The sequence below is a fragment of the Lycium barbarum genome, chromosome 9, assembly GCF_019175385.1.
Source record: "Lycium barbarum isolate Lr01 chromosome 9, ASM1917538v2, whole genome shotgun sequence".
NCBI lineage: Eukaryota > Viridiplantae > Streptophyta > Magnoliopsida > Solanales > Solanaceae > Lycium > Lycium barbarum.
In genome coordinates, this window is record NC_083345.1 from 52785965 (window position 1) to 52800975 (window position 15011).

The window sequence follows — 15011 nt, forward strand, 5'->3', positions numbered from 1 at the left end:
TTTGTGCGTAAGAAAGACGGGTCGCTGCGTATGTGTATTGATTATCGGCAGCTGAATAACGTAACTAAAAAGAATAAATACCCCCTCCCCAGAATTGATGACTTGTTTGATCAGTTGCAGGGCGCCAAATATTTTTCGAAAATAGATCTTCGGTCAGGCTATCATCAGGTACGGGTACGAGAGGCTGATATTCCTAAGACAGCATTCCGGACCAGATATGGGCATTATGAATTCAGAGTTTTGTCTTTTGGGCTGACGAATGCTCTTGCGGTATTCATGGATTTAATGAACCGGGTATTCAGGCCGTTCTTAGACATGTTCGTAATTGTATTTATCGGTGATATCCTAGTTTTTTCTCGGTCTGAGGCAGAGCACGCAGATCATTTGAGAGCGGTACTTGGGGTACTTCGGCATCGGAAATTATATGCAAAATTTTCTAAATGTGAATTCTAGCTGGCTTCAGTGGCATTCCTGGGGCATATTATTGCAGCTGATGGTGTCCGGGTGGATACACAGAAGATTGAGGCCGTGAAAAATTGGCCCAGACCCACGACGCCCACAGAGGTACGTAGTTTCCTGGGGTTAGCAGGTTATTACAGAAGATTTGTGGAAAAGTTTGCTTCGATTTCAGCGCCTTTGACAAGGCTAACTCAGAAGCGAGCCAAGTTCCAGTGGACTGATGCTTGTGAACGAAGCTTCCAGTTGCTGAAAGAGAAGCTGACTACAGCCCCAGTTCTGACTCTTCCCGAGGGACCAGGCGGGTATGTTATTTATTGTGATGCTTCTGGTGTGGGGTTAGGCTGTGTATTGATGCAGCATGGCAGAGTTATAGCTTATGCTTCCCGACAGCTCAAAAAGCATGAAAGGAATTATCCTACCCACGATCTGGAGCTTGCAGCGGTGATTCATGCTCTGAAGATATGGAGACATTATTTATATGGCGTGCATGTTGATATCTATACAGATCATAAGAGTCTCCAGTATATTTTCAAGCAGAAAGAGCTTAATTTGCGGCAGCGGAGGTGGCTGGAGCTCCTGAAAGACTATGATGTGGATATTCTATATCATCCGGGCAAGGCTAATGTTGTTGCAGATGCGCTCAGCCGGAAATCTATGGGTAGCTTGGCAGACTTACAGCTAGACAGGAGAGAGATAGTACGTGATATTCATCAGTTGGCTAATCTTGGGTTCGTCTGGCCGATTCTGGCGGTACACGGATTTCTGTCCGAGGGATTTCTGAATCATCTATTAAGGAAGATATCAGGCGGCATCAATATGAAGATCCTGTTTTAGCTCGATACAGAGACACAGCCTATGATAAGGAGAAGACTCCGTTCGAGTTTACACCAGACGGAGCCTTACTATACAGAGGCAGGTTGTGTGTACCTGATATTGCAGGGCTACGGTAGCAGGTTATGGGCGAGGCACACTATGCTCGCTATTCTGTTCATCCTGGTTCTATGAAGATGTACCATGATCTTAGATTCCTATACTGGTGGGATGGTATGAAACGGGATATCGCAGAGTTCGTCGCCCAGTGTCCAAATTGTCAGCAGGTCAAAATTGAACATCAGAAACCGGGTGGACTGTTGCAGGAAATGGAAATTCCGACGTGGAAGTGGGAGATCATTAATATGGACTTCATTACAGGTTTGCCTCGCACTCCACGAAAGTATGATTCCATCTGGGTTATTGTTGATAGGCTGACAAAATCAGCCCATTTTCTCCCCGTCAGAACTACTTACTCCGCTGAGGATTATGCCAGGCTTTATATTAAAGAAATTGTGCGACTTCATGGAGTTCCTATATCTATTATCACTGACAGAGGTGCTCAGTTCACAGCGAACTTCTGGAGATTTTTTCAGGAAGGATTAGGGACTCAGCTGAGCCTGAGCACAGCTTTTCCATCCTCAGAGTGACGGACAGGCCGAGCGCACGATCCAGACGCTTGAAGATATGTTGCGGGCCTGTGTTATTGATTTCAAAGGTAGCTGGGAGGATCACTTGCCATTGATTGAATTTTCTTATAATAACAGCTACCATTCTAGCATCCAGACGGCTCCGTACGAGAATTTATATGGTGGGAAATGCAGGTCACCTATCGACTGGTTTGATATTGGCGAGACAGAGTTAATCGGCCCGGATATGATCCAGCAGGCCGTTGATAAGGTGAAACTTATCCGGGAACGACTATTGGCAGCCCAGAGTCGACAGAAATCATACGCTGATAAACGGCGGCGTCCTTTGGAATTCCAGGTTGGTGATTGGGTATTTCTGAAGGTATCGCCTATGAAAGGCGTAATGCGGTTCGGCAGAAAGGGCAAACTTAGTCCGCGTTATATTGGGCCTTATTTGATTGTGCGAAAAATTGGGAATGTCGCCTATGAGTTAGATTTTCCATCTGATTTGGAAGCGGTACATCCGGTATTCCATGTCTCTATGCTCCGCAAATGCATTGGTGATCCCTCCAGAATATTTTCGGCTGATGATATTCAGGTGACGGAGCAGTTATCTTACGAGGAGCAGCCCGTAGCCATCTTGGACCGCCAGGTAAGAAAGCTCCGGAACAAAGATGTAGCCTCTGTTAAGGTGCTGTGGCGGAACAACAATAGGGAAGATATGACCTGGGAGGCCGAAGAGGAGATGGAGAAGAAATATCCTCATTTGTTCCCTATGCCCACAGGTAATCTCGAATCTTTGTTTAATCCCATTTCAATAGCGAATGTGCTGTCTATAAACATAAACTCCCCCAAAGTATTCTCAGACCCTATAAGATTAATTTAACATTCGAGGACGAATGTTCTAAAGGGGGGGAGGATGTTATATCCCATGTTTTAACACGTTGGAAACATTTGGAAATATTCTTGACTTGTAAGAAATAAGGTCATAATTAATTTTTATTTGACATAGGAGTTGTGTATGAAAGAATATTAATGTGGAAGTGTTGAATAAGGCTAAGAGCAAATTTGGAATTTTGGAAATTAGTTTCGGGAATTACAAAAGGTGAGCCATACGTCATTGGGCCCAAAATGAATGAAGGAAATTTGGGCCCAACACAAAGGGGGTGGCCGGCCAACATACTTGGCCCAAACCCAAGTCACATGGTAAGCATGTGACATTTTAATTAAGGGACTATTATATACATAGGAAAGTTCAAGAAAAATTAGAAGAGAAAGAACAAAACAAAGAGAGAGCAAGAGAAAGGGGTTTCGGGTGACCCTAGGGAAAATTCACCATTAAAAATATTGCTCCAAAAATTCTTGTCTTGTTGAATTTCTACTAAGTTTAGTACCCTTGTTAACTTGGTGTAGTTGGTTTGGAGAAAGGAGACCTTATTTCGTCAAAGTGAACACAAGTTCAAGTGAAGAAGACTTGAGGAAAAGGTGAGAATTTATTCCTTATTCTTGTGTTATAAAGTCTTGTTTGTGTTGTAGCATATAGAAATGTGTTGATTGTATGGAAAAATGGAAGTTTGTAAAGTGGGTTTGGAATATGATGTGTAGCCGTGTGTATGTATAAATTAAATAGCCATAATGTGTTGAATTCATGTTATATTCTAGTTATGGTTGTGATGAAATACATATGGGAATTGGAACTGAAAAGAATTTGGTTGAAGTTGATGAATTGGGCATATGGCCGTATGGTATGTGGACTTGGAATGGTAATGAATTAAGTTGTTTAGTATGTTAGTGTGTTATTGTGATGTTTACAATGTAAATGAAGATAGAATGATATAAGTTTGTATTGAAATGGAATGTAGAAACTTATGTCGTTTTAGTATGACTTTCCGATGTTAGGAAAATGAAGTTATGTAGTGGTCAATTGTAATGATCACCGATGGATTGCGAAGTTGGAAACATGTTATGAATATGTATGCCAAAGATTTGATGTTTTGAGCAAGTTATGACTTTGGCGGAAAGTTGTGTATTATGTATATCGTGTGTATAACTTGAGGAAATGATATGAAATGTTTCTAAATCTATACTGTGATAATCTTGATTGATAATGAATGTGAAATCATTGATATTAGTTTGAAAGTTTGGGTTGGAGAGAAGGTTATGGCAATTGTCGGCAAGTAGAACTAGTGGTGCCATATTGTGTTTCTAATGTTTATTGTTGGTGTTGATGTTGTTGTTTGGGTTGTTGTTGATGGTTTTGAGCCGAGTTGAATTCTCGGGGGTGTTATATATATAGGGGAGGTGCTGCCGAAATTTCGGTAGATATATATGAGTTAAGTTGAATTCGTAGAATCTATAACTCACAATTGGTAAACTTGACCATTTGCAGATTTTTGACGAAACAGGAAGTGAGCTTGGAGAGGCGTGCAAAGCTCAAAAGTTATGTGAAGCTACTCCGATCCTTCTTTTGGCATGCCTGAGTGTATTAGAATCGGATTCGGGCCTCGAAAGACTTCTTGGCCCTCGAAATCCGCAAGAGAAAATTTCAGTTTTTCCTTCAGTAGAATTGAATCATTTCAGTACGCTTTGCATGAAATAATGCAACTTTGCTCTAAATTACTTGGAAAGTCATTGAATGTTTGTAGAACCTTTTTAGGTGACCCCATAAGCTTAGAGGGCACAATTTGAGCCCGCCGCCTTGTTTGTCCCGAGGCGGGCCCACTATTCCCAGTTTTGCCCTTAATGTACTAAAGCTTTCCTTTTAAGCGATTTTTGAAAGAAACGTTTGACTACCCTTTTTAATTACCTAACGAATATTGTTTTAAATATCCTATTAAGTCTTGTAAATTATTCTGACACCCGGAACGACTTCAGGAAGGTTATACTTCTGTAATTTATTATGATATCTGAAATGCATCTATTATGATCCCGTCCAACTCCATTGGATTTGTTTGGCTTTGATACGCTTCACCGAGTCTTTGAAAATATTTATGATATTTTTTAAATTGCATTAGTCTCTCACTACTCCATTCGTGGATGCCCCAATGTTTCCCACACTGAGCCCGGGCGAGGATATGTTGTCAAGCGTGATCCTCTGCATTGTTCGCCGTGCCTCGATGTGAGGGGGCAGGTATTTGCGTACATGGGTTTGTGGAGTATGATGTGCCATGTCCGCTTGTTCCTATATGATTTGCTATGGCCATTTGATATGACATACTATGCTACGGGGTTATGCCCCTATTCTGATTCTTCTATGTTGTGGCACCAGCGTCGGGAGGGTGGGCACGTTCTGTCTGCCGAGTCCCTTGGCAGGGGCCGGATTTGATATGATATATATTCTGTACACACTCTGCATGTTTTGGAATTATGTATCTAATACTTTTGATTTTCCGTTTACTTTCTGTATGTTCTGCACCAGTTATGGGTTTGTTTCTGTAATTCAGGCTTTACATATTCAGTACCTATTTCGTACTGACCCCCTTTCTTCGGGGGCTACGTTTTCATGCGTCGCAGGTACAGACGACAGGTTTGCTGATCCGTCCGCTTAGGATCTTATTCTGCCATTTGGAGTGCTCTCTTATTCAGAGCCATCTTTTGGTATAGTCTGTCACTTCTACATATGTATATTCTCGTTCATGGGTACGGCGGGGCCCTGTCCAGTCATATGATTTTGTCGGTCTGTTTAGAGGTCTGTGGACATGGTTTTGGGTTGGGGTCTTTCTGTACAGTTGTGTGCTTATGTTGTGTTTGGGCGATCCCATTCGCCGCGGCGGCCGGTCTGCATATATTTAAATGTTGCTTTGTTGGCCCTGTGTGGCCTTTGTTGGTATTTTCTGCGTGCAAGGTATATGGGAAAGTCCGTAAAACAAAGGAAACTCTGCCGAAATTTTTCTGGAGATTTTCTAAATTGGAAATAAAGCCTTGTCGGCTTCTGCTATATACTAGAATGCGTTTGATACAATTTGAGATAGCATTTGGTTGATGCGTTCGGGTGCCCAGATCGGGCACTAGTCACGGCCTACGGGGTTGGGTCGTGACATAACCAATGCTCCAGCAGTCTTCATGGATCTAATGAACCGAGTATTCAAGCCATTCCTTGATCTGTTTGTGATTGTATTTATTGATGATATTCTGGTCTATTCACGATCAGAAGAAGAGCATGCAGATCACTTGAGGACGGTACTTAGGGTCCTCCAGCATCAGAAATTATATGCTAAGGTCTCTAAATGTGAATTTTGGTTGACTTCAGTAGCATTTCTGGGGCATATTGTTGGAGCTAACGGTATTCGGGTAGACTCATAGAAGATTGAGGCCGTAAAGACTTGGCCTAGACCTACGACACCTATTGAGGTACGTAGTTTTCTGGGGCTAGCAGGATACTACAGGAGATTTGTGGAGAAGTTTGCTTCGATTTCAGCGCCTTTAACAATGCTGACTCAGAAGGCGACTAAGTTCCAGTGGACCGATGCTTGTGAACGAAGCTTCCAATTATTGAAGGACAAGTTGACTACAACTCCAGTTCTAACTCTTCCTGAGGGGCCAGATGGCTATGTTATTTATTGTGATGCTTCCGGTGTTGGGTTAGGTTGCGTACTAATGCAGCATGGCAGAGTTATAGCCAATGCCTCTCGACAACTCAGGAAGCACGAAAGAAATTATCCTACCCATGATCTGGAGTTGGCAGCAGTGATTCATGCTTTGAAGATGTGGAGACATTATCTATATGGCGTACATGTTGATATTTATACAGATCATAAGAGTCTCCAGTATATCTTTAAGAAGAAGGAGCTGAATTTGCGGCAAAGGAGATGGCTAGAGTTGCTGAAAGATTATGATGTTGATATTCTATATCGCCCAGGAAAGGCCAATATGGTAGCAGACGCACTCAGCCGTAAATATATGGGTATTTTGGCAGATGTACCACCAGGGCAGAAAGAAATAGTCCATGAGGGTTGTCAGTTAGCTAGTCTGGGAGTTCGTTTGACTGATTCTGATAATGGTAGAATTTTTGTGCGAGGTGTTGATGAGTCATCTATTGTAGAAGAGGTAAAGAGACACCAGTATGAGGATCCTATTCTTGTACATTATAGAGATGCAGCACTTCAGAAGGATGAGACCCCATTCGAGATTGCATCTGATGGAGTCCTACGATACAGGGGCAGATTATGTGTACCTGAGGTTGCAAGGTTACGACAACATGTTATGAGGGAGGCATACTATGCTCGTTATTCCGTTCATCCAGGATCAACAAAGATGTGTCATGACCTTAGATGTTTGTATTGGTGGGATGGTATGAAAAAGGACATAGCAGAGTTCATTGTCCAGCGTCCGAATTGCCAACAGGTGAAGATCGAGCACCAGAAGCCTGGGGGACTATTATAGGAGATGGAGATTCCGACCCGGAAATGATAGGTAATCAATATGGACTTCGTCACGGGTCTACCTTGCACTCCATGGAAATATGACTCTGTCTGGGTCATCGTTGATAGATTGACTTCATCAGCCCACTTCCTTCCAGTCAGGACTACATATTCAGCTGAGGATTATGCCCGATTGTATCTTAAGGAGATAGTGAGACTTCATGTGGTTCCCACAGCTATCATCTCTGATAGGGGAGCCAAATTTATAGCTAACTTCTGGAGATCTTTCAAGGAGGGATTGGGGACACAAGTGAGTCTCAGCACAACATTTCATCCTCAGACTGACGGACAGGCCGAGCGTACCATCCAGACATTACAAGATATGTTACGGGCCTGTGTTATTGATTTCAGAGGTAGCTGGGATGATCACTTGCCGCTTATCGAGTTTGCTTATAATAACAACTACCATTCTAGCATCCAGATGGCACCGTATGAGGCTCTATATGGTAGGAAGTGCAGATCACCTATAGGCTGGTTTGATGTGGGTGAGACTAAGTTGATAGGCCCAGATATGATTCAGCAGGCTGTCGATAAGGTGAAGCTTATTCAGGAGAGATTACTTGCAGCCCAGAGTCGACAGAAATCATATGCAGATAATCGACGTCGACACTTGGAATTTCAGGTTGGTGACTGGGTATTCTTGAAGGTGTCACCCATGAAGGGTGTTATGAGATTCGGCAAGAAAGGGAAGTTGAGCCCGAGATACATTGGGCCTTATCAGATTATTCGTAAGATAGGCCAAGTTGCCTACGAGTTGGACCTACCGGCTGATTTGGAAGCAGTACATCCGGTTTTCCATGTGTCAATGCTTCGGAAGTTTATAGGGGATCCTTCCAGGGAGTTTCCTGCAGATGATATCCAGGTAACAGAAGAGTTATCCTACGAAGAGCAGCCTATAGCTATACTTGACCGACAGATCAGGAGGTTGCGAACCAAAGACGTGGCTTCGGTTAAAGTATTGTGGCGAAACAATACCAGGGAGGAGATGACTTGGGAAGCTGAAGAGGAGATGAGGAAGAAATATCCTCACTTGTTTCCTACGCCTACATGTAACCTAAACCCCCTTGCTTAGTTGTGTTAATTGTTTGATCAATTTATATGTTGGCGATAAGGAGAACCTTTCCCAAGACTCTTATAGAACCCGACGGGATAAATTTAACATTTGAGGACGTATGTTCTAAAGGGGGGAAGGATGTTATATCCTGTATTTTTATACATTGGGATATTTTAAGCTAAACGCGACAAGTTAAAGACAAGACTATTTTAAGGTACGAGGTAGAGACTTTAACTCCCGATTTTGTTTCAAGTCACAAGTTGCCTATAAATTTTGTTTGGCATAGAAATATTAATGAAAGTTTGGGATTAATTTACCATGATTAGATTATTAAGTGGGAGTAAAATTTAATCACTTCACAATTAGGCACTTAGTAGGCCGTATGGGCCCCACCCGTGAGTTGGCCAAATGTGATTGGCTTAATCCTTGGGTGGGACACATGTCCAACCCATGGACTGCATATATATATATATATATATATATATATATATATATATATATATATATATATATATATATATATATATATATATTAAAATGTTGATTCACACTTCAACTACTAAGTCATTTCATCTTCACAAGCCAAAAAAATTAAGAGATAGAAAGGGAGAGTCTCGGCCATAGCTGGCCGAGAATGAAGCTGCTCTAATTGATCAACAAAATTAAGTTTCTCAAGTAATTCAACTCCTTAGGAGGTGTATAATAACGTGGAGCATCCATTGATATAGCAAGAACAAGTGTTAGAAGTCAAGGTACAAATTGAGAACAAGTTGAAAGGCCAAGTATCCAAGGTAAGAGTTTATCATTTTCTTGTGTTTTATGATGAATTGAATGTAGATAATTTTGCATGTTGGTATTGGATTGTTGTTGTTGAAGTTTAAAGTGAGCCGTGTGTGATAGGCTTATATGAAGTAATGCTCAAATTTCTTGTACATGTACTGAGGATAGTTAGAATGTTGTAGTGTGTATGAAAGGAATGAAAATTATGGAATTTTGTATGTGGTTATGTTGAGGCCGTGTAGGGGCTGGTTTAGGAGAATTAGTGGACTGATTTAATTGATGCTTTAGTTGTTGTTGTTATGGACATTGTGGTGCATTGTATGCATCGTGAATATGTGAGTTAAGGTGTAAAAGAAATGGTATATGTTGAAGTAGGAAAACAGTCCAAACCGTGGACTGTTTTAGTAAAAAGGATGGGTTAATTTATTTTGAATGTTGATTGTTGTTGTCAATGGGTTCTAAAATAAGAATGAGCATATTGATGGTTAAAAATTTGAGTGAAGTCATTATGGGCTGTTGTAGAAGTTAGTATGTTGCTAAACGTGTTGTTGTTTTGGTTGGAGTTGGACAATTGCGAGTTGTATGGTATGTTGGTCGGACTGTTTTTGAATAATGTACGGGCTGTCCGAAGTTCCCTCGCATCATGTTTAAAAAGTCTTTGGTTGACACTTGAATGCATGACTAGCAATATTGGCTTAATGGTAGTAGTTGGTTTGAATACGAACGAAACACCGTCAAATTGTTTAAAAGGGATTATTAACGTTAAAATACGTATTGAATTCCCTCGTAGCCTAATCGTAGTTTTGGTATCTTAATATAGGATAAAGTACTACCGGGAAGCATGTACGAGTTGTATTACGACTTAACGTTAAAGGTATGTAAAGCCTATCCCTTCTTTCTTTTGGCATGTCCTAGATGTAGGTAAGATATAATATGAGCCTTAGGGTAATTCTACTCTCTAGTTCCAAGCATGACTTATGATTTTTATTCGTCTCCTTGATGTTAGAACTTTTAGGATAGTCGAGCTATTTTCTTGAGCCTAGTATATGATTGGCTAATATATGATATCTAAAAGTTCCTACTCTTAAAGAATTCCATAATTAGAGGTGTACTTGACTTTCACAAGCTATCTTATATTAATTTGATACATGTATATGAATCCTGAAATGTCCCTTGTTATAGTTTGTAATGACATTTGGAAAGAACTTAATATGATTATTATCCTGATACTTGAGAGCTGATTAGTTTACTTATCTATTGAGTCTCTAAAGATGATTTGTATGTATGTGGTTGCTTATTACTCTGCTCGTGCTTACCGTTACATCCTTCACTGTGTCCCGGGCTAGGACACGTTTTCGTGCGTATATTTACTGCATTACTCATCGAGTCCCTCACTAGAGGGCCGGGACACGTTATATATATATATATATATATATATATATATGATATGATGACATGATGATATGGGGATGGTGGCCAGGATGGCATATGATCATTATTCACCGAGTCCCTCACTAGAGGGCCGGGACACGTTATATGTACATGTATGTGATGATTTTATTTTCCGAGCCCCTCACTAGAGGGCCGGGACACGTTATATATGTTTATATACAGTGCGATTATCTTGCTAGGATTATTAAATTCTATAATGATATGGGTATGATGATGACACATATGATTTATGTTCAAAGGTAAGTCTTATAGCTTTCTGGTTGTTGCACTAGGTCCTACACTCCTCATTTCAGATATGATTTTTACTGTACTTCATGCTTACATGCTCAGTACATATTCCGTACTGACCCCCTTTCTTCGGGGGGCTGCATTTCATGCCCGCAGGTACAGACGCTCGTTTCGGAGATCTGCCAGCCTAGGGTATCTATTCAGCTATTTTGGAGTGCTCCTTTGTTCCGGAGCCTAGCTTTGTGGTATAGATCCTTTTTGTTATATATGTATGTTTGTTCAGGGTACGGCGGGGTCCTGTCCCGTCATATGATATTGTCGTTACTCTTAGAGGTCTGTAGACATATGTGTGGGTCTGTATATACTTGTTGTTTCGTTGTGTGGACATGACTTATGTTTGGGGCGTACCCATTTGTAGTGGTAGCCTTGTCGGCTTGCGTATATATATATATGTTTGGGATGTTGTGTGTAGTGGCAGCCTTGTCGGCTTGCGTAGATATATATATTTGTTGTGGGAGCTGTGTATAATGGTAGCCTTGTCGGCTTATATATTACTGGGATGTTCCCCTATATATGACAGCCTTGCCGGCTTACGTGCGATATAAACTATTGAAAGTTGTAACTCCTCAGGAGACAGGTGGCTTTGATATGCATATATACGACAGCTTTAGAATAACGTCTTGCCTTATATATAAATAAGTTCTTGCTATGCTAGCTGTAGATGATTATAGATAATAGGTGTGTGTGAGTGTCCAACTCGGGCACTAGTCACGGCCTACGGGGTTGGGTCGTGACAGTAGCATGAGTGCTCTAGAGTATAGTTGTTACACTCCATAATAATCCATGCTACTTGAAGTAAAACAAGAAAAAAATGAGTTATGAAGGTTCAAGGAAAGTTAGTCGAGTTAGTAAGAATATCGTTATATATATGGTTGCCTTAAGTATCCCGAGGTGACATGGTAACCTAAAGGATTTGAAATCATGTTATGAGTATGTATATGAGTGTGTATATGTATGTATAAGAGGTTACATGAGGTTGGAAGAGGATTAGAAGTTAAACGAAATGAATCGGAACAACTTCAGTAAAAATTTCGGACCCGATTTTAGCCTATATTGTAGGAGGAATATCTCCTAGAATATGAAGATTTTTAAGGTGTTTCAAAAGCCTAACATTAAGTTCATCGAGTCTAGTTTCCAACGCAACAAACCGCTCATCAAAATGATATCGGGATAAGGAGATATGGACGATTCAATTTTGGCTGGCAGGGCAGCAAGTTTGGACCCGACCCAAACACTCATATTTCGGCCCATGAGGCCCATTAAACTTAATATATAAGCCACCACTTTTCCCTATATCACTTCACACGACTTAAACAGATCCAAGAACCCTTATTTTCTCTCCCAAACCCCCTTTCTAATTGAGCCATCATATAAGCTAAATCCTAGACCCTTGACATGATATTAGTTAAAGAGAAGTTGTAGCCTAAGTTTTCCTTGTGTTGTAAGCAAGAAGCTGGAAAGAGGAACAAGATTCTTGAAGATTCTGATTGTTAAAGGTAATTTCAACCTCCTACTCATGTTATTAATTTGGATTAAAGGTTTAATATGGTGTATACATGGAGGAAACGTTGATATACAAGCGATATATGGACTTAGATGTTATCGTAAGTTAGGGACTGTTGTTGTTGAAGTTGAGGTGGGCTGTGTGCTATAAACTTAGGTGAAATGATGCTTAATATTATTGTCCATGTATTGGAAATGGATTGAATGTGTTGTAGTATGGATAAATGAATGAAAATCATGAAGTTGTTGTAGTTGTGTTGAAGCCGTGTGAGGGGGCTGTTTTAGAGGAATTTGTGGACTGTTTTGTGTCACATTTTGATTGTTGTTGTTATGGACATTGTGGTTTATTGTGTGCATGTTGAATATGTGAATTAAGGTGTTAAAGAAATGAATTATGTTGAAGCATATAAGCAGTCCAAAACAGTGGACTGTTTTAGTGCTAGAGGTGAATTTGTATGTGTTGAGTGTTGATTCTTGTTGTGAACGTTTAGTGAAAGTGAAGTGCAATGATTCAGGTCGAAATTGGAATGAATTGTGGGCTGTTATAAGAATGTAAATGATGCTAAAACAGTTCCAAGGATCATGAGAGTAATGTCATTAAACATGTTGTTGTCGTTGTAAGGTTTTAGTGTCGACAATGTAGCTATTTGCGTACGAATTTGGTGATATATTTATCTTGTGACTGCTGGTCGTATTTTACTGAAATTATATGAAATGAAGACATGAAATAATGTGTAAGAATCATATGTGGTTTGCTTGGTATGTTCGTAAACGTTTGCAAGAATTCCGGGCACCTTTATGTCTTTGGTTAGGGACTGTTTTGGGCGTGTTGATTGGTTAGGGACTGTTTTGGGCGTGTTGTGGTTAGGAACTGTTTTGGACATGTTGTATTCTTTAAATTGGAAATACTAATGATAGTTAAGAATATATATTGTATTTACGTTGTTTGGGTTGTTGTAAAGTTGTTACACGAAAACGTTAAGGCTACGGATTATTAGGAGTAACTTGAGAATGTAGTAGCCGTATGTGAATCGTTATGGAATGTTGTGAATGTGGGCTATTTGGAATGTTATGTGGGCTGTCCGGATTGGTATTGAACATATGATTATTGATGTTGGGGTGGTTGTATGTAGTTGATTTGAATGCGAACGAAACGTCGTCTAAATGTTTGAAAGGGATTGTTGACGTTAAAGTACGTATTGAATTCCCTCGTAGACTAATTGTAGCTCTTGATGTCTTGATATAGGATAAGTGTTTTTGGGCAGCAAGTACAAGTTATAATACGACTAAACGCTAAAGGTATGTAAAGCTTATTCCTTCTTTTCTTGGCATGTCCTAGACGTAAGTATGAAATGATATGAACCTTGGGGTAAATTCTATTCTCTAGTTCCATGCATGACTTATGATTCTATATTTCCTTAATGCTATTGTCACGAGCCTACTACATGATTGACTAATGAATGATGTATAGAAGTTCCTACTCTTAAAAGAATGGCATGAATAGAAGTATACTTGATTTTCAAAAGCTACATCATGAAAATTGATACATGTACATGAAAGCTGAAACGTTCCTTGCTATGGCTTATAATGAGAGTTGAAAAGAATTGAATATGATTATTATCCCAATACTTTAGAGCTGGTTAGTTGCTTATCTATTGAGTCTCAAAAGATGCATTTCATATATGTGGTTGCTTATTATTCTGCTCGTGCTTATCGCTATATCCTTCACTGAGTCCCGGGCCAGGACACGTTCTCGTGCGCACATCTACTATATTATTACCGAGTCCCTCATTAAAGGGCCGGGACACGTATATGTTTATGTTTATGATGCTATGACTATATTCACCGAGTCCCTCACTAGAGGGCCGGGACACGTTATATATATATGATGATATGATGATGTGATGATATGATGATATGGAGATGGTGGCCAGGAGGGCATATATATTCCTTATTACCGAGACCCTTACGAAAGGGCCGGGACACGTCTATGTGCATGTTTATGATACTATGATTTTAATTACCGAGCCCCTCACTAGAGGGTCGGGACACGTATACATGTTATATACAGAATGATTATGTAGCTTTGATTACAAAACACTATATTGACATTGATATGAGAATGATACAGATGAAATATGTTCAAAGGCAAGTCTTTATGAAATTCTGTTAGTTGCATTGAGTCCTATACATCTTATCTCAGTATGAGTCTATCACTATGTTTCATGCTTTACATGCTCAGTACATATTCCGTACTGACCCCCTTTCTTTGGGGGGCTGCGTTCATGCCCGCAGGTACAGACGTTCATTTCGGAGATCCGCCAGCTTAGGACACTTATTCAGCTATTTTGACTGCTCCTTTGTTCCGGAGCCTAGCTTGTGGTATAACTCCCTTATGTTGAATTCATATGAGTTTATTTGGGTACGGCGGGGCCCTGTCCCGCCATATGATACGGTCATTACTCTTAGAGGTCTGTGGACATTTGTGTGGGTCTGTTTATGGTTGTTGACGCGTTTTAGGATTATGACATATGTTTGGGGCATACCCATTCGTAATGGCAGCCTTGTCGGCTTGCATATATATGTATGTTTGGTATGTTGCATATCGTGGCAGCC

At 40.4% G+C, this 15011-nt stretch overlaps 1 long non-coding RNA gene across 1 annotated transcript; it reads left to right on the top strand.

Moving 5' to 3' along the window:
• Positions 1–12184: 12184 nt before the first annotated feature.
• Positions 12185–14789, top strand: LOC132611083 (uncharacterized). Its single transcript, XR_009571454.1, has 3 exons — positions 12185–12388; positions 13642–13694; positions 14691–14789. It is a non-coding gene; the product is annotated as an uncharacterized LOC132611083 (long non-coding RNA).
• Positions 14790–15011: the final 222 nt, after the last annotated feature.